At 47.7% G+C, this 27,918-nt stretch overlaps 1 protein-coding gene across 9 annotated transcripts in view; it reads right to left on the bottom strand.

The window, feature by feature from the left end:
• Mgat5 (alpha-1,6-mannosylglycoprotein 6-beta-N-acetylglucosaminyltransferase) overlaps positions 1-27,918 on the bottom strand; it is a 292,499-nt gene that overhangs the window by 223,110 nt on the left and 41,471 nt on the right. For 4 of the 9 annotated variants that reach the window (XM_006994301.4, XM_015987778.3, XM_042258035.2 and 1 more), the window contains exon 2: positions 25,937-25,986. The exons of 2 other annotated variants lie outside the window; for them this stretch is intronic. The gene's annotated coding sequence lies outside the window, so the exon portion shown is untranslated. Of the gene's footprint in view, positions 1-25,851; positions 25,987-27,918 lie in introns of all 9 variants that reach the window. 3 more of the 9 variants (XM_042258034.2, XM_076547272.1, XM_076547269.1) reach the window with 1 other exon arrangement.

Raw genomic sequence — 27,918 nt, 5'->3', positions numbered from 1 at the left:
AGTCAAGCTTCCAAAGCTAGCCAAAAATCTGATTGGACAAAAAGGGTGTTCCCTAACCAGGGACACCTGTCTATCACCCTGTGAATTCATCCCAATCATCCTGTGCTCTCCCCCAACCCACCATCCACAAACCCACACACACTCTTTCTGTAGTCAAGGGAAGTGAGAGGCTTTGACCCCAGTCAGGACACAGGCTCCCTGCAAACAAAGAGTCCGCCAAAGGCCCATCCAGACAAAGCTCCTCCCCAGAAGAAAATTCAATGTCAAGGACAAGGTGAGACAAGCATTTTTGCATGGGCCTCGGATTCAGCAAATTGCAGTCTTTTCAGTCCGTGAGGTTCAACAATGGAGCGGAATCATTTCTTGCTATCACTTGGGAAAGTTGCAAGTTTTAAGGTCTTACTGGCATGTCCCCTTCTCCTTTAAGAAGGGGAGTATTTCTGGAGACACAAAACGGAAGGGAGAGGGTAACAGACGGAAACATGAGGGACACCCCGTGACTTTTTAGGAAAACTAGATCCTGGAAGTGTGTGTGTGTGTGTGTGTGTGTGTGTTTTGCATGCATATGGAGACTAGGAGACAACCTGGCTGTCACACCCTGGTGTTGTTTACCCAACAGCCTAGGGGCTGACAGGCTGACTATTTCCTTTCAGTGCTGGGATTATAAGCACCACCTTTCAAGGATTTTTGTTTTGTTTTTTCCCAGGGGTCCCGGGAATCGAACTCTGGTCCTCATGCTTTCGCAGCAAGCCCTTTGCCCGCAGAGTCATCTCCCCAGCCTAATCATTAAGTTTAGTGGGAGTTAGAGACATCCAAATTTCCAGAAAGCTCTCATTTACCATTCTCTAAGGCCTGGCTCAGAGGTGGCTCCGGAAGCAAGTCTGGTGTTTTTAAGGGCGTATATGTTGCCAACAAACAAGCTAATCCTGTGCGCAACCCTTCTGTCCCCCTCACCCAGCTTTTGGTATTTACCCCCAACAACAGGAAACGGGACTACTGGGAACTTGGGATGCTTGGGCAGGTCTGGTCTTCCCATTCCCAGAAGGAACAGGGACTGCCTGCTGGTAACCCCTCCCCCAGGACACCTGCACAGAGGCCAGTCACCCAAGGAGACCTTTCCTTAGGGATTTTCCTAGTTGCTGTTGTCTTAATTGTCTCTGAAGGCTGAGTAAGATACCATTTTATTAAAGATTATACACGAAATGTGAAAAATATCTTTGCTTAGTCGGTAGAAGCCTTGCCTATCATGCAGGAAACCCAGGTTTCATCCCCGGCACTAGATAAGCTAAGTATGTTGTTGCCTGGAATTCTAGCACTTTGAAGGTAGAGACCGGAGAATCAGAACATGAGGTCAGCCTCAGCTACATAGGAGTTTCAGGGTAGCCTGGGCTGTAGGAGGCCTTGTCAACTCATGAAGTTCAGTCAAGAAAGGCCAAGCAGGTGTACAGGGTGTGGGGACTGTCTTTCAACTTCTGCCTCCCTGGATGCTGAGTTTTGTGGCTGTCTAGACTCTGCTGCAGGCCTTGAAGAAATATAATGTCTTGGCTTTTCTTCAGTGGGACAAAGTCCAAGGTTTGGGGACTAGAAATGTAGCCAAATGATATGGGGCTAACCCAGCCTGCATGAAGGGCAGCCTGATCCCCAGTAGCAGAGAGGGGTGGGGGAAGACCAGTTTCTGACATACATATGCTATTTGTAGTGCCAAACGGCAGAATAAATAGAACGCTGGAAATAAAGGCACATCCAATCTCTGTTTTTCAGCTAGTCTACTAATGTGTTCCTAAACAGCTAGCTCAGCCAGGCTTTGCCCCCACCCCCATGCTAAGCATACAGACTTTTGACTAGATGATCATCAAACCCCATTTCCCTAGGGCCCAACATGCCTTGAACAGCCAGCATGGTCTAATACAGTTTATTTCTGTGCTATGCACAGTGCATTTGCACAGTGGAACACATACTACACAAACTCTCTTTATTCCTCTCATTAAGTACATATCCGGTCATTACCAAACGTTCCCAATTCATTCATTTCTATACGCTGCTAAGTAAGGACAGTGAGACCAAATTAAATGAGTTTATTTAGAATCAACATGAAGATAGATGTGGTTGCTTTTCTCCTTGCTGGGACAAAGACCCAACAATAGCAACTGAAGTGTTTTGGCTCACAGTTTCAGGATGCACTCAGTCCTGGAGGGGAAGCCAAGAAGGAAGGTATGCTGAGGCAGCCGGTCACATTGCAACCCCAGTCAGGAAGTGAAGAGAGATGAATGCTGCTGCTAGCTTTCTTTTTCTCCCTGTCTGTCTGTCTGTCTCCCCCTCCCCCTCTTCTTCAGGACTCCAGCCAGTGGGATTGTGCTGCCCACATTCGGGGTGGCCTTCCCCACTCAGTTCAACTGCTCTGGAGATGCCCTCACAGATGTGCCCGGAAGTGTGTCTCCTAGAGATGCTAAATCCAGTCAGGTTGACAGTGAAGAGTGGCCATGTATGCAGCTGATACACTGAATAGTACTGGTAATAATACAGACTTGACTGGACTTTTGAAAATACGCGTCTCCTTAGAAAATACTGGTCTGTTTGTTGTTGTTGTTTAATTGAAGAGCTGTGGAAAGTCACTTGCTAACAAACTTTGGGACCCATATGGTAGGAGAGAACTCATTCCTATAAGCTGCAAGCTGTCCTCTGACTTCCATAAATGCCCTGCAGTGCACACGTAAACCTGCACACACTCATCCACATATCTGCATGCGCACATACATATGAAATAAATGTCATTTAAAAAAAAGATACATTTAAAAATTTGAACCATGAGGGGCTGGAGAGTTGGCTTATGAGTTAAGAGCACTTGTTCTTACAAAGGACCCAGCACCCACATGGTGGCTTACAACCACCTGTAACTCCAGTTCCAAAGGACCCAACATACAACTCTGACTTCAGCAGGTACCAGCATGCACATGGTTCCGACATACAGGCAAAGAAAACACACATGCCTGTAAAATGAGAAATTAGTAAAAGAAAAAAGCTGAAACCAAGATTCAGAAAGTTCTAGAACAAAGTGGTCTTTTGATTGTCCTAGAGGCTCTTCACCCCTCTTCCCAGAAATCAATAGGAAGACAGCACGAAAACATCTCCTCAAAACATACCATAAGGTCCTTTTACCTTAAGATAAGGTGTGCCCTGGCCGACTGAGATTCATGGACTTTTGTCGAATTGTGACACTCAAGCCCAAGAAGCAGGAGAAGAGAAGCTAAATTCCTCTGAGCCTTGCCAAGCCTGTAGGCACCAGCCTCCTGGGGTTGGCAGGGTGGCAGGAACAGAAACAGCTGATAATACCTATCACTGTAGACTTGAACTTAAGGTCAGGGCGTCCTGTGGGAGGAAGAGGAAGAGGAGGAAGATGAAAGACACACTTCCGGGCACACCTGTGAGAGCTAGCCCACTCCCATGAGGCTCACCAACGTGGGGGGAGGGGTGGAACTGCCATTCATTTCAGAGAATTCCCCTTAATGACACTCAAAATGCATCTACTCCACCCGAAAAGGTCAAAGGGGTTTACTCACCAAGCGGATCGTGTCCGGCACAAACACAAGGCAATGGAAAAACGTAGGGTCCTATACGCTATTAAGAACTAGAACCGCTTCCTACGGCAGCATGAACACCTGAAAGTATCCCAGCCAGTTTTTCTCTGCGGGTGTGTCTAGCTCCCCGGCTTCCTATCATTCCCTAGCTTCTATTTATAGCATCGGTCAGCCTTTGGGACACTTCGGTGATCAGGGCTGACTTCTCTCCAGAACTTGCCTTATTCAGATTCCTGGGCTCTGTGCCTTTCACACAGTTCTAGCAACTTAACTAGACCACCTTGCAGGAGAGACAGGAGCCCAGACAACGCTAGGTCAATGATGGGAGGGATCGCCTCTTGACCAGGACAGCTTGCCTCTTGCTCTCTATTTTAACCTAAGCCTCATGTCCGGACCCCGAAGTTGGAATTGTGGGGTTGCGGGCCCTCTTTGTTTCTCTCCCCGGTGTGAATAAAGCTCCTTTCTCTGTCTCTCAATGTGACTTGTTTAACTGGCCTATTGAGGATGGTGGCAGATCCCAGCTTGTGGGGGCTGCCAGAGTCCAGGCTCTATTCCTGACAGCTCTGGGGGACACACTTATTAAGGGCAGTGTCTTTGGGACCTGACACACGGGAGCAGCTCGATAACTTCCTATCTGTTGGCTGGGCAGTTTTATAATTCAAGGTCAGTGCCACGACATCTAAAAGAGTGCCATCTGGGTCCCTGTCTTCAGGAGCAGTCATTTCCTGCTTCCCACTGGCTGTTCTCGTCCTCTCCTGCTTTCTTCAAGAGAACTGAATGAGAGGGAAGATGAGGAGCTAGAGGATCTCCCTGTAGACTGTAGAGATAATTAAGAAAAGTCCTATAAGCGGAGGACCCCGGTCCTTCATGAATGAGTGCGGGCCCTCACTACTGAGCAGAAGGCTTCCAGGCATCCCGGGCCTCAGTATAGGACTTGAGCCTGTGCCAAAAAGTTCCCAAAGCAAGCAGCACAGTAGGCACTTTCTCGCACAGACTCAATGCAATGCTGTACTTCTCAAATGAAGGAACAGATGTCCAGGCAGGTGCAAGACACATTTCTGCATGTGTCTACTGGCCCGGGAAGCTTCCAGCATCTCACAAAGACACTTGAAGGGAAGAAGGGTCTAAGGAGCTCCAGCTTCTACCCTCAAGAGTCTGAAAAAGTGGTGTGACTTGTCCAGAGCCACACAGTGCAGAGGTCCTGACCCTCTTCCAGAGCCTCTGCACACCTTGCTGGTATGGGGTGGTTGGAGACTGTGGTTCTCAACCTTCCTAATGCTGCAACCCTTTAATAGAGCTCCTCCTGTGGTGGTGACCCCCAAACATAAAATTATTTTCATTGCTACTTCATAACTGTAATGTTGCTACTGTTAGGAATTATAATTCAATTATCTGATATGTAGTCCCTGGGAAAGGGTTGTCACACACACACACACACACACACACACACACACACACACACACACACACACACACACGGGTTACAATGTACAGGTTGAGAACCACCGCTCTAGAGTTTCAGAAAAAGCACAATTCTGGGTTTCAGGGGAGAAAAAATTTTGTTTTCTTTGAGACAGGATCTCATGTATCCGAGGCTGGCCTAGAGCTTGCTATATATTAGAGAATAGATACGACCCTCCTGCCTCTATCTCCTAAGTGCTGGGGTTACAAGATGATACCACCATGGCCAGTTTTTAAAAAGTATTTGTATGTGTATGATGTATATACATGTGTGTATGGGTCTGTGTGTGTGTGTGTGTGTGTGTGTGTGTGTGTGAGAGAGAGAGAGAGAGAGAGAGAGAGAGAGAGAGAGAGAGAGAGAGATCACACCACAGCATGCATGTGGAGGTCAGAGTTCAACCTCAAGTGTATGATCCTCACTCAGTCCCCCTTGTTTGAGACAGTCTCTAGTTCTTCACGGCTGTGCACACCAGGCTAGCTGGCCCTAACTTCTGGGCTTCTCTTCACTGCTTCCCACCTGGCCTCAGAAGTGCAAAGGTTACAATTTGTTGCTGTGTCCAGGTTGACGTGGGTCCTCATCCCCCAGCCACAATGTTCCTTCTTCCTTCTTCCTTCTTCCTCCTCCTCCTCCTCCTCCTCCTCCTCCTTCTTCTTCTTCTTCTTCTTCCTCTTCTCCCCCCCCCCAACCGATCCTCCCCCGCTCCCATGTAAAAGGGGGTGGTGCTGCTGAGGTCCCTCACTGTTAGAACAGTGGATGGTGCTCAGGGGCGATGACGAAGGGGTTGGAGAAGGAACAGGGAAGAGGAGAGAGAAGACGGAAACAGGAGATTGACAGAACACAGCTCTCACGTCAAAGGGAATAAAAGATGATTTATTCTGGAGCCAAGTAGGAATGAGCATGACCCAGGAACAAAGGGTCAGCTCCCCCAGATACCACAATCCCATGAGGAAGCAGTTTCAGAATTTTCTTTTTTTATAGTGGCCAAATAGAGAATGTCACAAGCCAGGGCTTTGTAAATACTAAAGTACGGCATCCAGTTAGCAATTACAATAATGCCCGGAAATCTCTGCCTATAGGTCTAAGATGCTATCTGATAACATTCTTAGATTTGGGCTGGAAGAAGGTAGAGGTCTGATAAGTTAGTACATTCCTAAAGGTTTTATAAAACAGTCACAAGGATGTCAGCTCAGACCCAAAAATGGGCAAGGAATGGCTATTAAGTGGGTTTAATAAAACAGCCCAAGATAATTTGGCCTGAACCTGCAACATTCCAACTCTTCACAATCGGAGTTCTAATTAGGCCTCAATCTTGAACAACGTTTTTCTGGAACTTCAATTCAACATGGCCTAAAAAATCTTACGGCGAGTCTCTGGGAATTACGATTTCTTTTTTTCGTTCTCATCACAGATCTTCAGCTTAAAAAGAAAACCAACTGTTCTTAAACGTCAGGATAAGCAAGCTCTGGGTGTTTCCTACCTGCTAAGAGTGCTGCAGGAGAACACAGTCTGTACAAACCAAGCCCCAGATGGCTGAGCTTGGCCTCAGCACTGGAATGACCTGGGGTGTCTAAGACCAAAGACTCTAGGCCTGCAAGACCGCTCAGCAGCTAAAGGCACTCGGCATCATGAGTAGTGAAGGAGAGAGCCTTTGACTACCGCCTGCATGCTGTAGTATGCATGTGCGCGCGCGCACACACACACACACACACACACACACACATGCACAATACAAAATTTTAAATAGAAGACAGAGAAAAATAATTGGTTTATTACATCTCACACATAAGAGAGGATTCAAGTGTCCTGTCCCCAGCCCCACCAGCTCAGAAAGCATCCCTCCCAAATGACAGCTGGCATCTCTTTGTGCACCTGCTGGGACCTGGACTTACTTTTCTGCCCATGTGTACACACTGGTTCACGGACAGCCTGTGTCAACCAGACTAAAGCACTACAGAGAGCCAAGCGCACATCTTCTCCACAGTGTGTGCACGGCTCTCTGGACAAGAACAAGCACACAGAGGCTCCATATTAAGAGTCATAGAACCATGGCTCAAGAGGTAAGAAACTTGCACCACAAGCCTCAGGACCCGAATTCAATCCCCAGGACCCACAGTGGCAAGAACCAACTCCACAAAGCTATCCTTTGACTCCCACACATGTGCCTTAGCATGCACCCCCCACCCCACAGACACACACAACACAGAAATAGAAATAAATGAAGGTAGTCATATAGGAAAGCTGAATAGGTAAGTTCCCATAGGAATGAAAATCTGCTTTTCTTATATTTTAAAATTTGGGCTTGAAATCAAAACGACCTTCCAGAGGGTCCAGGCACTGCCTTAATGTCAAGTTCACAGACGTGTATCCTGTGAGCACAGGACCTGCCTGTTTATGAACTCTGATAAGGATTTACAAGAACAGCAGAGGAAGAGACAGAAGACAGCAGATGCATCCCCAAATGGGAAGGATGAGGGCCCCCCAAGGGGGCCACAAGAGCCCCAGAAATAATGAGAATGACTCTACAGGCATCTTCATTCCAATGCCCTGTGCCCTCACTGGACGGAGGTAGAGTGCTCACCGAGGTTAGAGAGACAGCTCAGTCCTAAGGTGCCACTCTGTAAACACAGCGACTTGAAGCCAGGTAAGACAAGCCGGGCATGACGGCACATGCTCACATTCCCAGCACTGGGTAGGCAGAGACAAATGGGTCCCTGGGGCTCACTGGACAGGCAGTCTAGCATACTTGGTGAGTCCCAGGTTCCAATGAAAGAGTCTATCAAAAACAACCAAGCAACCAACCAACCAATGTGGGGAGATGGCTCAGTGGTTACTTGGGATGCAAGAATGGGAATAGGAGTTCAGACCCCTGGAAACCCAAGTAGACGCCGGGTGAACTCGGCCTGTGATTCCAGTCTTGGAAATCAGCGACTGGGGATCCCCCAAACAAGCTGCCCTGTAAGATTAGTCCTAACGCTGAGCTCTGGCTTGGCCTCAATAAGGGAAGTGGAAGGACAGACAATTCAGGATAGTTCTCAATATCAACCTCATCTCCCCACACACATGCATACAGATCAGCACGGATGAGCACACACATACGTATATGCATGCAGACCACATGCCTGAAAAAATGAATTAGCTCCTGGAGAGCCTCTGGGGCTTTGCTGTGTCCTCCACAACATGTGCACACACGTACACACACACACACACACACACACACACACACACACACACACACACTCACTAACCGCAGCACAGGGACAGACAATGGCAGCTAACGTGGCCACGCTGTCCCTGCCCAGCAGTTACCATCCGTCAGCCCTGGCAGACACAGGCCTTGATGGTAAGGGACAAATCTATTCAGACAAAGACTATGACACAGCCCGTCACTTCTAGGAAGGAAATAAGATTTATAGCCCAGCACTTCAACGCCACTGCCCGCGAACAAGTAGGTAGCTCAGAACAATGCCGCTGACAGAGACACACGGCCATTCATGCGGCCATGCTCGGCCTTGTTCTTTATCCCGAAGACTCCTCAGCTCACTCAAGAGGAAGTCTTGAGTACCCTGGCAAAGGCAGTCTTCCTCCATCACCCTGACTTTCCGCCACTCTCAAGGCTAATCTCACTTGCTTCACCACATCCATCTCCCTGTGTCTCCCATCCTTTCCATGTGCGTACATGTGTGTTTGTATGCGTGCACACATTCTGTGTATGTGTAAGCATGTCTGTATGTGTGCAGGTGCATGTACATGTGTATGCATGTGGCTGGAGAGATGGCTCAGAGGTTAAGAGCACTGGCTGCTCTTCCAGAGGTCCTGAGTTCAATTCCCAACAACCACATGGTGGCTCACAACCATCTGTGATGAGATATAGTGCCCTCTTCTGGCAGGCAGGGATACATGTAGGCAGAACACTGTATATATAATATAAATAAATAAATAAACATGTGTGTGCATATGGAAGCCAAGGGACAACTGAGGTTTCCTGGGAAGGAATATAAAATAGATTTTGAAGGTGGATTGGAGGCAGGTGGAGATGGGAGTGGGAGGGATGGGGGGAGGGTGGGATGGAAGGAGAGAATGTAGGGAGAGATAGCTGGAACTGGGGAGCATTTGGGGAGGGGCAGAAACCTAGTGCAGTGGAAACTTCCTGGAATCTATGAGGGTGACCCTAGTGAGGACTCCTAGTAATAGGAGATACGGGGCCCGAACTCCCATCTCTTATAACCAGGCAAGGATTCTAGTGGTAGGACTGGGTTGCATTCAGGTGAGTTGCTGGCTTTGGAGGCCCCAAGGAGATCCTTCCACAGCCCAGGCTGTTGCTAGGGCAGAGGGTTGCTCCCTGGAAACGGACAGTGGGGCCCCATTGCCTAGGACGACATCCACACACCTCGCTGAACATGGACAAGTGGAGCTGGTACCTGCACGGAGCCTTCACCCCTTGTTCTGGCCCCTTTGGTGAGGGACGGTACTCTGCAGACTACCAAAAGACAAAGATGGACACTAACCCAGCCACAAACCTTTGACCACCTGTCCTGCTTGCAGGATGGGCTGGGGCAGCGGCGCCATAGAACTTGTGGCCAACCAATGTCTGATTGAACTTGAGGCCCGCTCCACGAGAGGGAGGCCATGACAGACACTATGTGGTGAGCCAGGAACCGGCCTGGATGACCCAGACACCTATGTTAGAACTTAACATGACTGGTAAAAAAAAAAAAAAAAAAAAAAAAAAAAAGTCAATGATTCCTAAAGATATTCTGCCATACTCACAGATCAGTGTCTTGTCCAGGCGTCATTAGACAGGCACTAGGTCCTCTGTGTATGTGTTGTGGATTTTAGCTTGTTTTTTGTGGGAGTCCTCTAACAGTGGGAACAGTGTGTCTCTGACTCTTCTGCCTGCCTCCAAATCCTTGTCATCAGACAGGCTTCCTCCCTCCAGCAGGAGCTGGGAGCTGGTGCAGAGACCCACACCCAAACATGTAAAGAGAAGCAAAATGGGAGGTCTCCACCAGGTAGCCCCCTCAGAAGAGGGGGTGGAAAGACTGTAGGAGTCATGGGTGGAGGACACCATAAGAGCATGTCCCACTGAATCAACTAAGCAAGGCTCGTATGACCTCAGAGACGGAAGTGGCAAGCATGTGGCTTGCACGGGTCTGCACTAGGTCCTCTGTGTATGTGTTGTGGATTTTAGCTTGTTTTTGTGGGATTCCTCTACCCGTGGGAGCAGTGTGTCTCTGACTCTTTTGCCTGCTCTTGGGACTCTTTTCCTCCTCTGGAGTGGCCTTGTCCAGTCTCGGTGTGAGGGCTTTCGCCTTGTCTTATTGTGTTTTATTGTCGTGTTTGGTTGTTGTCTCCTGGAGGCCTTCTCTTTTCTGATGGGAGATGGAGGGGAAGTGAGAATGGGGAGGAGGGGAGGCGGGGGGGGGGGGGGGGGGGGCGGCTGAGAGGAGTAGAGGAAGGGGAAACTGTGGCCAGGATGTACTGTATGAGAGAAGAATCTATTTTCAATTTTAAAAAAGAAAAAATGTTAAAAAAAAAAAAAAAACACCCAAAATATAAATGATCCAGTAATTGAAATGGGGGTGGGAGGGGAAACTCCTATAACATGTAACAAGAGAAGTTACTAGACCAGCTTTTGGAATGGGGGGGGGGGAATCACTGTTTTCCCAAACAAGGAATGCATGTTCAACCCCCAGAATCAGTGGGAAAAACAAGTTACCAAGGAAAGGGCATGGCGTAAGCAAAGCTGCCACACCCAGCCAGGCTGGATACACCAGTCTGCCCTGGAGACGTCGCCAGCAGCCCTCGGGTAGGGTGAAGAAGGCAGAGTAGCTTTCCATGCGTGAGTAGACCCAAAGCTTCACCAGTCTGCCCCCAGTCCCCACAGGGCTCCAGTCCATCCCAGGAGTCTTTGCTTCTGAGTCAGCTCAGCACACAGACGGCAGCGCGCTGGCCTCTGCTGAGGGCAAAGGGCGGGGAAGAGAGCGCGCTCTTCTTTCCTGGGATGGGTCTCACGCAGCCCCACCTATCCTCAAACTTGCTACAGGCAGCTGATGATTGGACCTGTGATCTTCCTGCCTCCTCCCGTTCTGGGGTAACAGCCATGTACCAACGATAGAAACCCTGGTTATGGATTGCTAGGAATGGAACCCAGGGCTTCCGGCATGCTAGGCATGAGCCCCGGCCCTACGAAGACAGTAGTCTTAGGAATTTAATTAAATTAAGAAATAATAGCTTAGCGTTAAGAGCTCCAGAGTGGAGTGTAATGTTTACTTTCAAATCTATCACCAATTTTGGAAGACATGAAAGTATTAATTCCTCAGAAATGGTAGGCAAGCAAGTTTCCTGGAGTGCTAATTTTTACCTTCTGTTAACCAAAATGTTTGAAGACAACTTTAATATGCCACAAGAAAACATTCTGAAGTAGCTGCGGAGCTGTGCACACATGCCATTCACACACAAAATACATTTTTGTCTCTTTTATACTCGCTCATTGTCAAGCGCAGCCCAGCAACGAACACTTCCATGTTAGGATGTAATAGAAACTCCTCAGTGGAAAAGCCAGGCTGCAGTTATCAAGAGGATAAACAGGGACTGGAGAGATGCTCAGTGGTTGAGAATGCTTGTTGCTCTTCCAGACGACCTAAGCTTGGTTCCCAGCACCCACCTCAGGCAGCTCACAACCACTTGGAACTCCAGCCCTCCGAGATCCAATACCGTCTACTAGCCTCCACGAGCACCTGTGCGCAGGCGGCATGCACAGGCATATATATATTGAAAATAAAAATACAACTTTAAAAAAAAAAAAAAAAAAGAGTTCATGTAGAAAGAAGAGCTCAAGGAAGAGGCTCTTGGTCTCAGTCCATCTTTTAAACCTACATAGTCTTTCCCCTCGTCCCCCATTCCTGGTACTTTTCCAGCTCCTTTGGTTTACCCACTACATTGGATCGCAGGAGTCCACAAACGATGTATGTGGGTGTGAGTATGTGTTCATGTGTAGAGAGGCCAGAGGTCCACAGCAGGTGCCACTTCTCAGGAGCCACTCATCTTGTTTATAGAGACAGGGTTTCCCAGTTTACCTGGAACTCACCAACACTGTCCAACAGTGATCTGGGGGCTGGGAACCAAACCCAGGTCCTCTGGAAGAGCAGCCTGTGCTCTTAACTGCTGAGCCGCCTCCCCAGCCCCCAGTGCTACATTTTAAAGCTATCATAGGCACACCTATACATAGGCTGTTACTTTGGGATACATATCAATAACAATACTAATCCAACTAATTCAGCTCACAGGCAATTATTCCGGAAGGTGTCATTTCTTTATCCTTCCTAAAAACCAACGGGTGGAGAGATAAAGAAAGGGATGCAAATTGGTGGAGCAGCAGGTTTGTCTCAAGGTGCAGAAAATGACTCAAGAACAAGTGAAGGTTTTCTGCTAAGCCGGATTCATTAGCACGGCAGGAGGCGCGACACCATCTGGCACCCCTGTCCAGACAAGACACACTGCTCAGGATCAGTTCTGAACCTGAAAGGCAAGCAAGCTTATTTTTACTCTTTAAGAAAAAAAAAAATGCATGCACAAAACTGCAAGGACATATATGTCTGCATTAGGCATGCCAGGGACATTTAACGAGACTGGAAAAGAGGGATCCAATACCGGGGGCCAGCAGAAGCGAGCCGGCTTTCAGTGCAAGTGATTAAACACTCTCCCAGCAAACCCCACAGGGCCTGGGCAGCAACTCTTTAATAAACCACAAAGATGCGAGGCATGCAAGCAAAGGAAAACTGCCTGGGATCCATAGACACCAGACTCCGGCTGCAGAGCCTGGGCAAAAGGGCTCCAGGGCAAGTCCAAGGCCAGCCACCATGGGACATCTGCTGGGAACAATGATGAGACAGGACTTTCTGTCTGGGTCTCCCTTGGGGAATTGCATTTTAGAAGCTCAGATTTTAGCATCTTCCTATTCCAAGTGAAATTACCACCCCCCAACACACACATAGTCATTTAATACTGTTCAATCCCCCCCCCCCAAAGGACTGGTCAATGCTGGAAAAGCACAGAGTTATTTTAAATATCAGTAAATCATTCCATAGACTGCAGATACGTAATGGAGAGATTTTGTTATGAAATAGAAAAATGGAGAAATGACTCAGCAAGCAAAGTGCTTGCTGCGCAAGCCTGAGAAGGACCTGGGTTCAGATCCCCAGAACCCACATAAAAGCAAGGCACAGCTCTGTGACTTGCAATCTCAGAACATCTATGGAGGAGAGGAGGCAGAAACAGGAGCATCCCCAGAAACAGGCCGAACACTCCACCTCTGTGCTACATCCCAGACCCCCATTTCTGCTCTTCACTTGGAATAAAAAAGACTTGCCTGATAAAATACACAGGTTTAGGTTTTTAGACTAGTGGCATGATGTATTTATTTCAGAAAAGTGGTTCCATTTTATAGTCCTCAGTAATATAAGAGTGTAGATATATCCTGTGCTCTCAACAAAGTTTCTGTTTTTCATATTGTACTGTTGTATAAAAACTGCTTGCAGGGCCAGGGATATGACTTGCCAGCAAGCCTGATAACCTGAGTTCAATTCCCAGGACCACATGTTAGAGGGAAGAACCAGTTCTTGAACATTGCTGCTTTTCACACTCAACACTTGTTGCGAGCCACAGAAATATGAAGTAGGAATTCAGCTGACAATGGCAAAAGCTAATACCTGGAAGAGTCAAGAACTTTTCCAGAGGGTAAATCCAAAACTCAAGGAGTAGTGGTGGTATTAGCTGTTTCGTGCAGCAAATTTCCTGTGTGCTACTGTAGCTTTCAGATTTGATTCTTTTCCCGAGAACTTCTAACAGCGTGGTTGATCATCCATTGGGCACAGTTTCCCCTATACGATTGGGGTACTTGGATAACATCCCCTGACTGTGTTGACAGCAGTCACACTGTCAAGACCCCCTTTTCAGGCCTTTGTTCTCCCTTTTAGCATTACTCAGAAGTCTGCCTTTCTGTAGTTATCTTCATTAGCAAACTTCTGGCCAGGGTCATCTCCGGACAAAAGTATTTTATCTGAGATACTTCTCAAACATCCAAGGACAGACTGCAGATAGATAAGCATTCAGACTACCTGCTAGTTCCTGAGCTATGGTAAATATTTTCACTGAGACAACTGCCAAGGCCAGGCAAATGCTAGGTACAGAGCTTTGCTTCTTGTGCAAATTAAGCTTAAATCCTTCTTTTTCTCACAGCTCAAATGTTACCCCTAGTTCTAAAGATGCCCCCTTTAACAATTAACTCAGAAGGAAAGGGCTTTTACAAACCAGGTGCATCATGCTGTGACTCAGGTTGCCTAGCAACCCAGAACACTTCCCCTGCCACCAGATAGGAAAGTGCTGCCCTAAGCTAACCTCAAACTGACACATTTTTAACTCCTTTTACTTTTACCTTGGTTTACTAATCAGCTTATTCATCTAACCACATTTAGGAATGCAGTATTATATACAGATTCCCCCTTTTCCCTTCTTGGGTTTTCCCTAATTGATTCTAGGTCTCTCTCCCTCTCCTCCGACCTTGTCCCTTTAAGAGTTCATCCTTGAGTCGTAAAGAAAGCCTGACAGTCACTGCCTGGTGTCAACTCATATTTGCTTTTATGACCCTGATAGAATTCAAGCCTGGTGACCTTGCTTTGGCCAGAGAATTGCTGATTGTATGGGTATATTAACTGGACACTTTAGAGACTGGGGGTAACTAAGATAGAGCAATGGGGAGAGAAAATAACCTAGACAGGGCAATGAGAGACTAGCAGAAGAAGGGACAGAGAATCAGGCAAGAGAGGAGCCAAGTATGAGAGCAGAAAAGAAGCTGCGTAGAGAGAACTGACTTAGAAGAATAAAGGGAATGGACTAAACAGCTCGGTGTACATAGATTCATTTGATAACCCTCAGAGTAATTCTCCACCGCTGGTAGCTTCTTTTCTGGACCCTGGGAGAAACCTCCACCAGGCAAGTACTGGTGGGGAATTCAATAAACACTCACACCTTGACAATATACAACCACCACCTCCACCCCTACACACCCACACCCACATAAACAACTGCTGCAGCATTTCGGGTGTACCAGCCACTGTGCTGAATGACTTCCATGCTTAAAATAGAGCTGTATTTAAATGCCATTGTACAGATGGGAAAGTGAGGCACAGAAGGTAAAGTATTTTCTCCAGCTGATAACTGGAGGAACTTGGTTTTAAGCTTTTGACCACCATCTACCACACTGTGAGCTGTCTAACTAAATCAAAGAGGAAAAGTATCCGATAGTGGCCAGCAGAGACCACTGGAAATGTATCCAACAATCTGCCTGTGGTGTTTGAATGAGAATGCCCCCACAAGCTCATATATTTGCATTCTTAGTCCCTATTTGGTGAACTGTTTGAAAGGATTAGGGGGTGTGGCCTTGTTGGAGCAGTATGTTGCTGTGGGTGGGCTCCATGGTTTCAAAAGCCCAGGCTCAGTGGTTCTCTCGCTGCCCGCTGCCTATGGATCAGGATGTAAAGCTCTCCACTACTGCTCCAGCACCATGCCTGCCTGCAAGCTGCCATGCTCTCCACCATGATGATGACAGACTAACCCTCTGCAACTGTAAGCAAGCCCCCAATTAAATACTTTCTTTTATAAGAGCTGCTTTGGTCGTGGTGTCTCTTCCCAGCAATAGAACACTAAGGCACTGCCTTTTATGTACTTGTTCAGCATGCCATTCATGCGGCAGTCCCCTGCAAGGTAAACACAGTCCTCTTTTTCAACAACTCATACTGAGAATTTCCCACTGCTGCAAAGTAATGTGGGAGCAGGAGAGATGGCTCAGTGATGAAGTTTGATTTCCAGGAGCACTGTTTAAAAAGGAAAAGAAAAGGAAAGAGAGGAAAACGAGCTGAGCATGGTGCTTTATGCTTGCATTCCCAGTGCTGGGGAGGTAAGCTGCAGGCCAATGAGAGAACTTGTCCCCCCAAAATAAGGTAGACAGAGTCCTAAGAATGACATTCACACAGCGATGGAAGGCAAGATCTGCACCTACTACAGAAGCCAAAAACACACCAGAAGGAAGTGAACATTCTTGAAGGGCAGCTGAGGATGTGAGGCTTGCAGGAAAGGGCCTTCCAAGGTGCAGATCCTCTGACCTCAGGTCTTGTGGGAACAGAACCACAAGGTGCAGGAAATGTAGTGTATTTGGTAGCCAGTCAGTGTGGGAGTGGGGAAGGGGAATCAGCAGGCGGTGAAAGAATTCACTCTTTGAAACCGAAGAGGAAGAACAGTTCATTGAGTGCCCAGGAGGAGGGCCATGGCTGCCCAGTGATTAGAGTACAGCCTACGTGCCGGGCAAGGCCTGGGGGGGCTCTGTTTGGGAGAAGCACTTTTACTAGGGTTTTTCTGCATGCAGTCTCCTCGCATGTATTTCACGCCATGGGAAGGAGGGCACTCCAGATTGGGCAGGCACAGTTCTGGGAGGTTAGCATGAGGCACTGGGCAGCTTCGTTTCCAGCTGTACCACTTCTGCCATGCAAATCAGCAGGGCCATGCAAATTATAAAACAGGGCCCTGTCATGGAGAGTGATCCTGGCTGATCAAAGAGTTCCTTCCGGTTACCTGCCCATCCCAAAGGAATACCCAGGGTCCACCCAGGATTCTGGGACTATCCTAAGAAGAGGGCCTACCAGCAGCCAGAGAGATGGGTGGCCAGCAGCTTCTTCTATGTACAAAGAGCATCCAAGGAAGTTACCAAACCACATTTGTGAAAGAAGCAAGCTCAGAGGCTGTCTGTGACTCATTTGATAGAAGGTCGCTATAAAAATCCCCATGGCCAGCTTTCTTATGATGCAACCAAATCAAGTTAGTCTAAAGCAGTGGTTCTCAATCTGTGGGTCATGCACATACTCCCTCTGGGGGTTGACTGACCCTTTCACAGGGGTCGCGTAAGACCATCTGTACATCAGGTATTTATTTGCATTACGATTTATAACAGTAGCAAATTATAGTGATGAAGTAGCAACAAAAATAATTTTATGGTTGGGGGTCACCACGACATGAGGAACTGTACCAACGGGTTGCAGTGGCTCTCAAACAAAGCTAGAATGACTTAGCTTGATCACATGACTTAAGCAGATCATACGTACTGGTGGACCCTGAGTTAGAGCAACGGGACCAAGACCGGAAAGAGATAGGCCTCCATCCCCAGCCTTCTTCCCAGGCACAGAACATGCCTCCCACATACTAAGGCATATACCTGGACTTTGTCTATGCTTCCTGGGGGGAAGACTCCAGTCCTTAGAATTTCCTGAGTTAAAAAGAGTGTTTGTGGCTCATGAGCCCCTCGGGTCACAAACCTACGTATACTAAAGGATGAGATGACTCAAGTAGACGCTGGACTAGAGAAAGACCAACCACATGACAATGACGGCAGGCTATGAGCCAGCCCAACAGTGTGAAGAGAAAATTGGGGATTGTGATGGGCCACAGTCTGGCACTCAATCATCCTGCTATACCGATGCCCCAGGAACGAATATTCCTGTGTTCAATGGCACATCCGGTGGGATCCCGTGGGAGAACACGTGGATACAATGGGAAGGTGACACGCCCCAATTCCATAGGAACAGAGTGGAGGATCTGAGTTTGAGACCATCCAAGACATGACCCTGTGTGTCTCTGTACTTAAATGATGTTGGTTTACATTTGTTATAATTAAGTTAATAATAATAAAGCTGAGATGTCTCAGTGGGTAAAATATTTAATTCAAAAATCATTTGAGTCCCTAGACCCCGCTTCAAGTTGGACACGGCAGCACTCTTAGTGCCCTCAGATGGGGGGCAGAGTAAGGGGGGGTCCCCAGAAGCTCGGGGACTAGCTAGCCTGGCATGCAGAGAACAAGGGAGCCTGTCTCAAAGGTGGTTGGAAGGTAAAGACTGGCCCCCAAGATTGTCCTCTGACCCTCACAACTGCACCCCAGTGTGCATGAGACTACATGTACCCGAGCATGCATCCACATATGTGTTCTGGGGGAACTCTCTGGATTTGTACCCAGTCAGTCAGAAGCATAAATGACCTGGAACCCCACCCAGCAGGCACAGGAAATGGGGGGTGGACAGTCTTGTTAGAGGCGAGTCCCTTTGGCGAATGGCATCTGCTAAGTTCCACGGTGACGCCAGATCGAACTGCAGTATTTGGACAAGAATAAGAACACCCCTCCCCACATTCAATCAGTCTAGATGCCGCACACCGGTGTGATAACCAGGTTCGAGAAACACCAGTTTCATTTGTGAAAGATTATGGCCAACCGTTTCTGACCAGAAGAAATCTTCCCTATCTTAGTAACAAGAGCTAAAATGTAGGGAAACGTCTGTGGTACTCAGACTCAGTTATCAGTGTGATGAGATCTAGACTCTTGGGCCTTTGAGCATGCCTGTGGGGACTATACTGGCCAGGTTAATGGAGGTGTGAGGACGTATCCACTATGGGCAGCACCATTCCCTGGGCTGGGAACGCGGACTGAATATATAGAAGAAAGTGAACTGAGCACCAGCATGCTCTCCGTCCCCTGAGTATGGGTGCAAGCTCCCGTTGCTGTGCCTTACCCACCACAATGAACTGTATCTTCACACTGTGAGCCAAGAAGAGCCCTTTCTTAGGTGCTCTCGTCATGGTATTTTTAACCCAATTAACAGAAAAATCGACATCTTTTCTCAGAGAAAGTTCCAGAATTTTCTACGTATAGCAATCGTCACAGCCATTTCTACGGAGGGATAGTTGTTACTACTCCTGCCTTGCAAATGGAAAGACTAAATCACGGAGAAGTCAAGGGACTCACCCAAGGCTACAAGGTGAGTTACAAGGTGCCAGAGTCCAAAAGAAGCCTTTCTGTCTCCAGTAGTGGTGGACAGGCTATGACTTTTGACTGTCCACCCCTTTGAAGACCCACAAGCCCCTGCGAGTCCCTGCTCTCCCCCATCTCCACCCCGCACTCGCTCACCATTCCTAATACGACCACATGCTGGTGGCCTGTGTGTCCCTGGGGAAGGAATGTGTGTTTTGCAATAATAAAATGATCCTGCTCAAACTACAGCTCAGGAAGATAAATTCTTGGAACGCAGCACTGGGGGAAGCTAACTCTTTCCCTGAAAAACGTTTCCCAACAAAAAGACAAATGAACAGCCGGATGTAAATGGGAGCGACAAATGTCCCGGCAGGGAGCACACAGGTCCCATCCCTTCTCTCTGCACAAGTCACCTTGCTCATGGCCCAGAACCTCTTCATGGCTGGCCTGTCTCCTCTCCTCAGTTCCTCTTATTATTCAAACTCCAAAGCATCCAAACACTTCTTCGCTGTTACTATTACATTGATACCACCATTCTGTGCTGAGAGCAGAGATTAGAGCCTCAGACAGTTGAGGTGGTAATTTTTCAAATAAAAATTACGGCTCAGTTGGCAGAGTGCTTGCTTAGTGTTGTAAGGCTCTGGGTTGTAGCCTCTGCACCACAGAAAGCCACCTATACCTACCTACATAGGGGGTTCAAAGCCAGTGTGGGCTACGAAGTGAGACCCTGTCTCAAAAAAACAAGGAGAATCACATTCATAAATCATCCTTGGTCTTTAAACAGTTTAACAAGAAGAGCAGTGTTTAATTTTTAAAATTGAACTATCTTCTATGAACTACAATATCATTTGCTAAACATTGCACTCGGGGTTCCCACATCCTGTCTTAGATTTTAATGATACATTAAAATCCTTCAGGGCTGGCAAGATGGCTCAGAGAGGGACCATGTTTGCTACCAGGCCTAACAGCAGGAGTTCCATCCCTGGGACCCACACGGCAGGCAGGAGAGCCCTAACTCCTGCAAGGTGACCTCTGACCTCCAGACGCAGACCTCGGTAATCAAGTGCCCCCACACATACAATAACTACAATATACTTAGAAAGTTAAGCCCCGGCTGGCCACACAGCAACACACAAGGGGAAAGACTCCCACTGTGCACCTTTGGCTTGAAACTCTGCAGTTACTGCTTTTTTGTGAGTCTCTGTCTAATCATATGGCAGGGTTGTCTCCTTAGCCCGGGGTCTGCAATATGGGCTAGACTGCCTGTCAGTGAGCCCCATGGATCTGCCCGTCTCAGCTTCCTTTGCACTGAGGTCATAAGCACCCCCAGGTCCTTTTAAAGATTTATTTTTTATTTTTAATATGTATATTTTATTTTAAATATGCATTTCATGTATCATTTTATGTTTATTATACATATCCACGTGTCTGTCTGTACACTAGTACTCTTGCTGACAGAGGCTGAAAGAGGGTGTCAGGTCCCCCAGACCTGGAGCTATGGGTAGTTGTGAGCTGCCAGCTGTGAATGCTGGGAACCAAGCTCAGGTCCTCCACAAGAACAGTGTGCAGTCTCCACCTCCCAAGGGCTAGGCAAACTCTCCTGCCCCACACCAGCTTCTTCCCCTGCACCCCATGTGGTTTCTGGAGAGGTAACTTCGGGCCTCACGCTTGCAAGTCAGGTAGGTACTTCGTAACTAAGTCATCTTCCCGGCCTAGGTATCCAACCCTTCCACACTGCAATATGATGCTGTCAACTGCAAATACACGGGGCTGCATTCATAACTTAGGCCAAAGGAAGGACAGGCCTGGGAGTGTCACCTGTTCCCACCATGGATCACACAGCAGGGAGATGGGCCTTGCCGCCTCTGAGCAACATCCCAAAGCAGGTTCTATCACATACTCACTCGTCCAGGAAAAGATGCAAATTCAAAGTCTGCAGAATGGCTATGGCGTCCACCGAACACACACGGCTTTTGTGCCACCACCAAGGCAGAAGCTCATTAGGATGAACCCCCGGACCAAGGACTCTGTGGTACCCATGGGCACCTAGATATTCAGGAACTGAGAGCCGCAATGAGTGAGTACTTAGACCTAAAAGACACTGTCTCTTTCAAAAGTACACATGAACACTGGCTTTGTTCAAATCGCCCTAAAACTGCTGCACCCCCGTGTCTACCCTAATCTCGATTCTCTCGTTCTGACTCTCGGGGTCTCTCTGAATTAAGAGCAAAGAAAGGCTTTTGCTTTGTGTTCTGTTCATTTCTGTGGGAAGAGAAAAGGCACACCTATAAGGCTATTACTGCTGTCAGCTTCCCATGGAGTCCAGTGACGGCCACTGGCCCTCACTGGGAGCGCCCCCCCTTCCCTCCCACAGGGCAGCCGCGACTCCCTCCACTTAGTGCTGTTTACTTTTTAAAGACCCAGAGGAGTCCCTCTCAACTCATAAATACCTGGATTGCTTTTTTTTTTCTTTCTTAAACACAAATGTAGTCTGTGGCACAGGGCCAGTTCTCCCTCACAGACACCAAGGCCACTCTGGGCTGCTGATAGCCGGCATGATCACTGGCCATCAATTTTGCAGATGCCACTCTCTTTCCAAGTTTCCATCGTTTCTTACTCAGCGAATAAAAACGTAACCACCGGGCCCTTCGAATGCGGCCAGGGACACTGTGTAAGGGTGCTGCCCGCAGTTAGCAACCAAGACATTGGATCTCAGGGGTTTGTCAGGCGAGGATTTTCACTCTGACTCTAGGCTGTGTCAAGTTAACAGTTAAGAGAATTGTCTCAAAGCATGAGATGGACACTGCCTGAAGAATGACACCTCAAATTAACACACACACACACACACACACACACACACACACACACACACGCACGCACACACGCACGCATACGCACATACACACACGCACGTACACATATGCACACACATCATATACACAGATGGGTTCTAGTTGGAGTCTTTGGGTTACTCAGGATTTGCCGTCAAAGGCGGCTCAGGGTGCACCATCTGAGGTAGGCCACCACTTCTCACGTCTCCCTTTTGGCATCCTGGCCATGAGGTGAGCAGGCTCACCACAGTATGCTACCATGGCACACCACCTCACCAGAGGGCAAACTAACAGGGCCAACCAACCATGGGTGAGTGCCTCCAAAACTGTCCAAATAACTATTTTCTTCATACGCTGGTGGACCACGGGCATAGCTTACATTGATGGATCGCTACCCTACGTCAGCAGAGACATGGCGAGAACCTGGTGGAGGAAGCGGGTGAGTCACTCTGTCACCTTCCAGGGAGGCCAGCTATGTTCCTATTTGGGGCCATCCATGTATGGAAAGGCCATGTGCTATATCGACGGGAGGCTATTTAAAGGATGATAAGAAATGGAACGCCATCTATGATGTGGCTGTCACGCTGTAAATGTCAGTGATGGCTGAATCTGCTGCTTATGGATCTCCTCTAACACCAAACTGACAAGAGCCCAAACCAGCGGCTCTGGGGGAGGCTGACAGGCAGCTGCTCCTTCGATAGTCACGTTTGGTAGAGCCAAGAGGCCCCCTGAAAGGTAGCTAACTATGGAACATTGAAGTTGGGGGGGGGGGGGGGACGTGACAACTTTAGGTAGTAGAAAGACATATCCCAGGAGTCCCACATGACACCAGTACATCTGCCTGTTTCATGAAGGCTGTCAAACCCACACATGAGGGAGAAAAGAGCAGGAGGGAGATATGGAGACGGCCAGGAAAAAACATAGTATAGAAAATGCAAAATAGAGTCTCATGTAGCCCACCTAGGCTGTCCTCAGACTCACAAAGTAGCTGAGGATGACTTTGAACTCTCGATCCTTCTGCTTCCACCTCCAGAGTACCAGGATTACAGATAATCACCTCTACACCCAGTATATACAGAAGTGGAGACAACCCTATCGAGGACTAAGGGGGTCCAGCCCCTCGATAGTCTCTCTACACAGCTTCTATTCTGCTCTCATGTCTAGCTCCTTTCTTGCCTGATTTCTCTGTATTTACCTACTGTCCCCTCTAGGTTCTATCTTAATTCCTTCATCTAGTTCTGTCCCTTCTAGGTTCTCATCTGTCTAGTTCTTTCCCCTATCAGCTCCTCTCCCATCTCCTTCTCTCTCATCTGGCTCTTCCTCATCTTGTTCTTCCCCATCTGGCTCTTCCTCATCTTCCATCTCGTTCCTCTAGTCCTCTCCTTTAGCCCTTCAATCTAGTTCTTCCCCATCTCAGTTTGTTCCTCTCAAGTTCTTACCCATCTAGTTCTTCCATTCGCTTTTCTCTTCTCTCTTCTGCCCTGGAAGTCCCGGTATATAAAGGGAGGGTCCGAGCTAATTGTGTAAAGCTATTACTTAACATCCACATCTCCTAGGCGATGTCTCCTTGTGGAATTTACCCTAAGTCAGGAGACTTGCCTGTGGGCTGCTATTGTTAGTCCTCGGAAGTTAGGCGCCCCCCTGGGCAGTGTCTCCTTGTGGAATTTAAATCGGGAGACTTGCAGGTGGGCTGTTATTATTGTTAGTCCTCGGAAGTTGGGCGCCCACCTGGGTGGTGTTTCCTGTAGTCCTTGAAAATGGCTAAGGGAGATAATCTGATTCCAGAAAAAGCCTTTCCTGAGGCTGTTCTCCAAATACCTGGAATGTGTATGCCCAGAGAGTGATCAGTCCACACTGTTAGCCCCTCTTAGGGAAAAGTCAATTGGGAAAACTATGAAGGCACACATGATTTTCATAACAATACAGCTGATATATAACAAGCCAAGTAACACCAAAAACTTCTTGGGATTTGGCTTCCTCTGGAGGAATTCCCTGATTCCTCCAGGTAGTGACTTTGCCATAACCAGCTGAGTTCTTATGATATATTCCTGGGGCCTGCAGCAGAACCCAGGGCTTCCTGCATGCTAGGCAAACACTACCAAGGGAGTCAGAACCCAGCCCAACACTCATCTCTAAGCATAAGCTATCCTATTGGAGAGCAGAGACAATAAACCCAGTTCGGTCTTCCCCAAGGCCAGCCCGCTGCCCCCAGCTGCCATCCTTGACAACTCGTGGAAAGCACTAAACAGACCGCCTACCAGATACCACTAAACCAGTTTCATGGAGAGCAAACCCGGAGGGTAGCTTGCTCGGTTTCCGGATCCCGCAATGTCTCTTGTTCTCATTAAGAAGGTTGTGGGCATTCAATATGCTTGCTGTATTTTAGATAAAAAGAAAAAAAAAAAAGTCCCAGGTCCTTAGAGATTCAAAATGCCTTTGAGCTTCCAAAGGAGACGCTTCCTATTTCCCTGATTTCTCCCAGAGGGACAGGCACTCAAGGTGACAGCCAGAGAGAAACCGCAGATAAAAGTCACACGGTCACATGACTTTTTTAAGCGCTAACTTTAATGCTGTTATTCACATTAAGTCATTCTTCTGAGGGCATCGCCAGGGTGTTTTTGCTCCTGTGATGTGGTTAGCGTCTGAGTGTGTTCAAAGACCCACGTACATAAAAGAAATAAGAATTAGAAATGTTGCCGGGCGGTGGTGGCGCACGCCTTTAATCCCAGCACTCGGGAGGCAGAGGCAGGCGGATCTCTGTGAGTTCGAGGCCAGCCTGGGCTACCAAGTGAGTTCCAGGAAAGGCGCAAAGCTACACAGAGAAACCCTGTCTCGAAAAACCAAAAAAAAAAAAAAAAAAAAAAAGATAGGAAAAAAAAAAAAAAGAATTAGAAATGTTTAATGTTGCATTGTATTGGCCCCATAACCTTGACACCCAAATCCTCTCTGCTGGTGAGGCCCATACGCTGTGCTCCAAGTTCACCAAGGTAACTCTCAGGGGGAATGTGAAGTACCACCAGGGGATCCAGACAGTTGAAAGAAGTACTTAGCATAATGTTTTCTCTACAAAATGGGGAACAGGGAAATAAGCTCCTTCAGCAAGGGTTCCTCATAGAGCCAGAGTTCAGATAAGGTTCGATTATTCAGTGTGTGAGTGCACATGGTGTATTCAATCGTTCTGTGTGTGAGTGTATATGGTACGTGTGTGCACTGTGAGCAGAATGTATGCACTTTCCTGCTGGGGGTACATGAGCCCATGTGCACAAAAGGAGGGCCAGAAAGGTATCAGGTGTCCTGGTCTCTCACTGAGCCTAGAGGAAGGCTGGCAGCCAGCAAGGCCCAGCAAGCCTTTGCCTGTCCCCCAAAGCACTGGGGTTAGGGGCATATGTGTGGCCACTTCTACCTTTTTAAGTAGGTGATGGAGATTCGAACTCACGGCCTCATGTGTATGAAGTAAGCACTTCGCCTCTCTAAGCCATCTTCCAGTTCTCACGTTATACTATCTTTAGAAGCCACACCTTTCTACTTCAGCAACTTTATATGATGTCCTGTCATACCACTGTGTCAGCCCTGAGTTTGGCTACTTCTCAAGGGGCCATGGCTTCATTAGAATTTGTGGCTGTGATCGAACTGAAAATTCACCGAAGTTCCTATTTGGTATAGATTACATGAAGTAATAAATAGACTATAGAGATAAGACATTTCTGCACAATTAGCCTGACAGTTCTAGTCTACTCTGTACCTTCACTAGATAGCCAGAGATGTCCCCTCAGGATTGTAGGTGTCAAGGGGACAGCCACAAGCCTCTGGAACCAGTGTGTCTCTATTTGGTTTTATTTTGTTTGTGTGTATGTGATGTGTGTTTGTGTCTGATGTATATACATATATGTGTATCTCTTTTTGAGACAGGATTTCATGTAGCCTAGGCTGGCCTCAAACTCTGTACATAGCAAAAAATGACTAAATTTCTGATCCACCTACCTCCTCCTTCTGAGAGCTGGAATTAGAGGCACACACACCACTACATATGTTTTTATGCTGTGCAAAGGATGGAACCCAGGGCTTTGTGAATGGCTACATCCCCAGTTCAATGTCTGTATTTGTTCTCAGGCTTCTAAAAGATAATATCGGACTCACACTGCCAGTCCTTTCTCTCTCCAAGGGCAAACGCTGTGCTCTCTCTGCTCAGGCAGGATGTATAGTTGTTGACTACAGTACTTACATGGCCTGTCGGACCCTCCTCCAAAGTCCACTTTCGGCTAAGAATCCCTCCTGAAAGAAAAAGGACAAAGACAGCCGTAAGTTCCTCTGTCAAAGGGCATGCGTCACTGCACGGAGAGACTGCCAAAGAGCCTGTCTGAGCTGTTTCTGACTTTGGGGACTCAGATGCCTAAGAGGAAGAAGTTCTCCCTGAAGACATTCAAACACAGGGGTTACGGGAGAGCTCAGTGGGAAAAAGCATTCCTTGCCATCGTGAGGACCCGGCTTTCATGCCAGAACCCATGGAAAAAGCCAGGAGTGATGGTGGGCACTTGCAATCCCAGCTATGGCGGGGATGGAAGATGGAGACAGGCAGATAGATCCCTGGGGCTTGCTAGACAGCCAGCCCAGCCTAGTGGGTGAAGTTCCAGGCCAATCAAAGTGTCTCAATGAAAGGTGGACGATGCCTGAGTTCAGCAGAACAAAGCTACTCTTGGTAAGGAAGGAGTATACACCCTATACACCAAGTCTCAGCAGGCACCAAAGCTTTTACCAACTCCAACACTGACTAGAGCACAATAATATTACACACAGAGAAACAAGCTCCGTTACAAAGTCAGAGGAGCTGGCAAGGGGAGATAAAGACAACCCAATTCCAAGGCTGCTCCTTCAAACACAACACATTACTTGCAACTGTTTCACCTTGCAGCTTTAAAAATGTCCATTTTAAGGGCCTGAAGAGATGGCCCAGTGACTAAGAGAGATTACTGCTCTTCTAGAGGATCTGAGTTCAGTTACCATCACCCACGTCAGGCAGCTCACAACCACCTCCAGCTCAGGGTGATCTGACACCCTCTTCTGGTCTCCCCAGGTACTGCACTCACCTGCACAAACGCACACATAGATACACACACACATAAAATGAAAGAAGTCCATGTTAGAAATGTATCTAGTAATACTGTGTGCTTCTGATTTGGCTGAAAATTTCCCCTTGTAAACATTTTTTTTAAGGAGGAGCTGGGGCGTGACTCAGTTAGAAAAGTACATGCAAGAGGCCCCACCCACACTGGATCCCCAGAACGGCATGAAATGGGACTGGTGTGCACACCTATGAACCCAGCACTCAGAGGCAGGAGGATCAGAAGTCCACGGTTATCCTCAGCTACAGTGAATTTGGGACCAGCTTGGGCTACTTGAGACCCTAAAACACACATCTCCAAAACAAATCAGGTGGGAGGCTGAAAACATGTCTATAAACACACACACACACACACACACACACACACACACACACACACACACACACAGGTTCTGATATCCAAGAGATATCTCATCAGAAAATTATAAAACAACCAAGACCTTCTATAGGAAGGAAGGGAGAGAAAAGGTCTGACCTTACCGCTACCGCCCCCCCCCCAACACCACCACAAACCAACTGGTTAAGTCTTCTAAAACTAGCCAACCAGTCCTTATTCTTAAAGACTTCATGGAAATGTGTGCTACAAAATAGTTTGGTCATTTTTTTTTTTATCCACACGGAGGCAATTTCCTGTTTCTGAGGACTGTGGCACAGAACTATTTACAGTGTCAACATCTTCATCCTTGAGAGCAAGCTCTAAGCAATGCCAGGGGAGGACACAGGCCTGGGTACAGGCCGAACCTCAGCCATTCCAGATCCACTGTTTCTAGGAAGCAGTCAGGACTCGGTAAATGTTTACTGATGGGCGGGTCTGAAGCCTTGCCAATGACTATGTGGATCCTCCTTAGATGAGCCTCTGAGATTAGCGTTGAGTGAGGTCAAGGAATGGATTCTGGGAAGAAAAAAGACTACAATAAAGATGTGTGGGAAGGTGAGGTGGCTAGGCACTGTGTACATGGGCGTGGACATATGTCCCTGTGTGCATGGAGAGGCGCCAGTGTAAGGCGTCTTCCTCAATCTCTCTCCACAGTATTTTTTTTTTTTTTTTTTTTTTTGGTTTTTCGAGACAGGGTTTCTCTGTGTAG

Source organism: Peromyscus maniculatus, chromosome 11 (genome assembly GCF_049852395.1).
Source record: "Peromyscus maniculatus bairdii isolate BWxNUB_F1_BW_parent chromosome 11, HU_Pman_BW_mat_3.1, whole genome shotgun sequence".
In the NCBI taxonomy this organism is placed as follows: domain Eukaryota; kingdom Metazoa; phylum Chordata; class Mammalia; order Rodentia; family Cricetidae; genus Peromyscus; species Peromyscus maniculatus.
The sequence above is the reverse complement of the archived record's forward strand: the minus strand, read 5'-3'. Positions and strand labels throughout refer to the sequence as shown.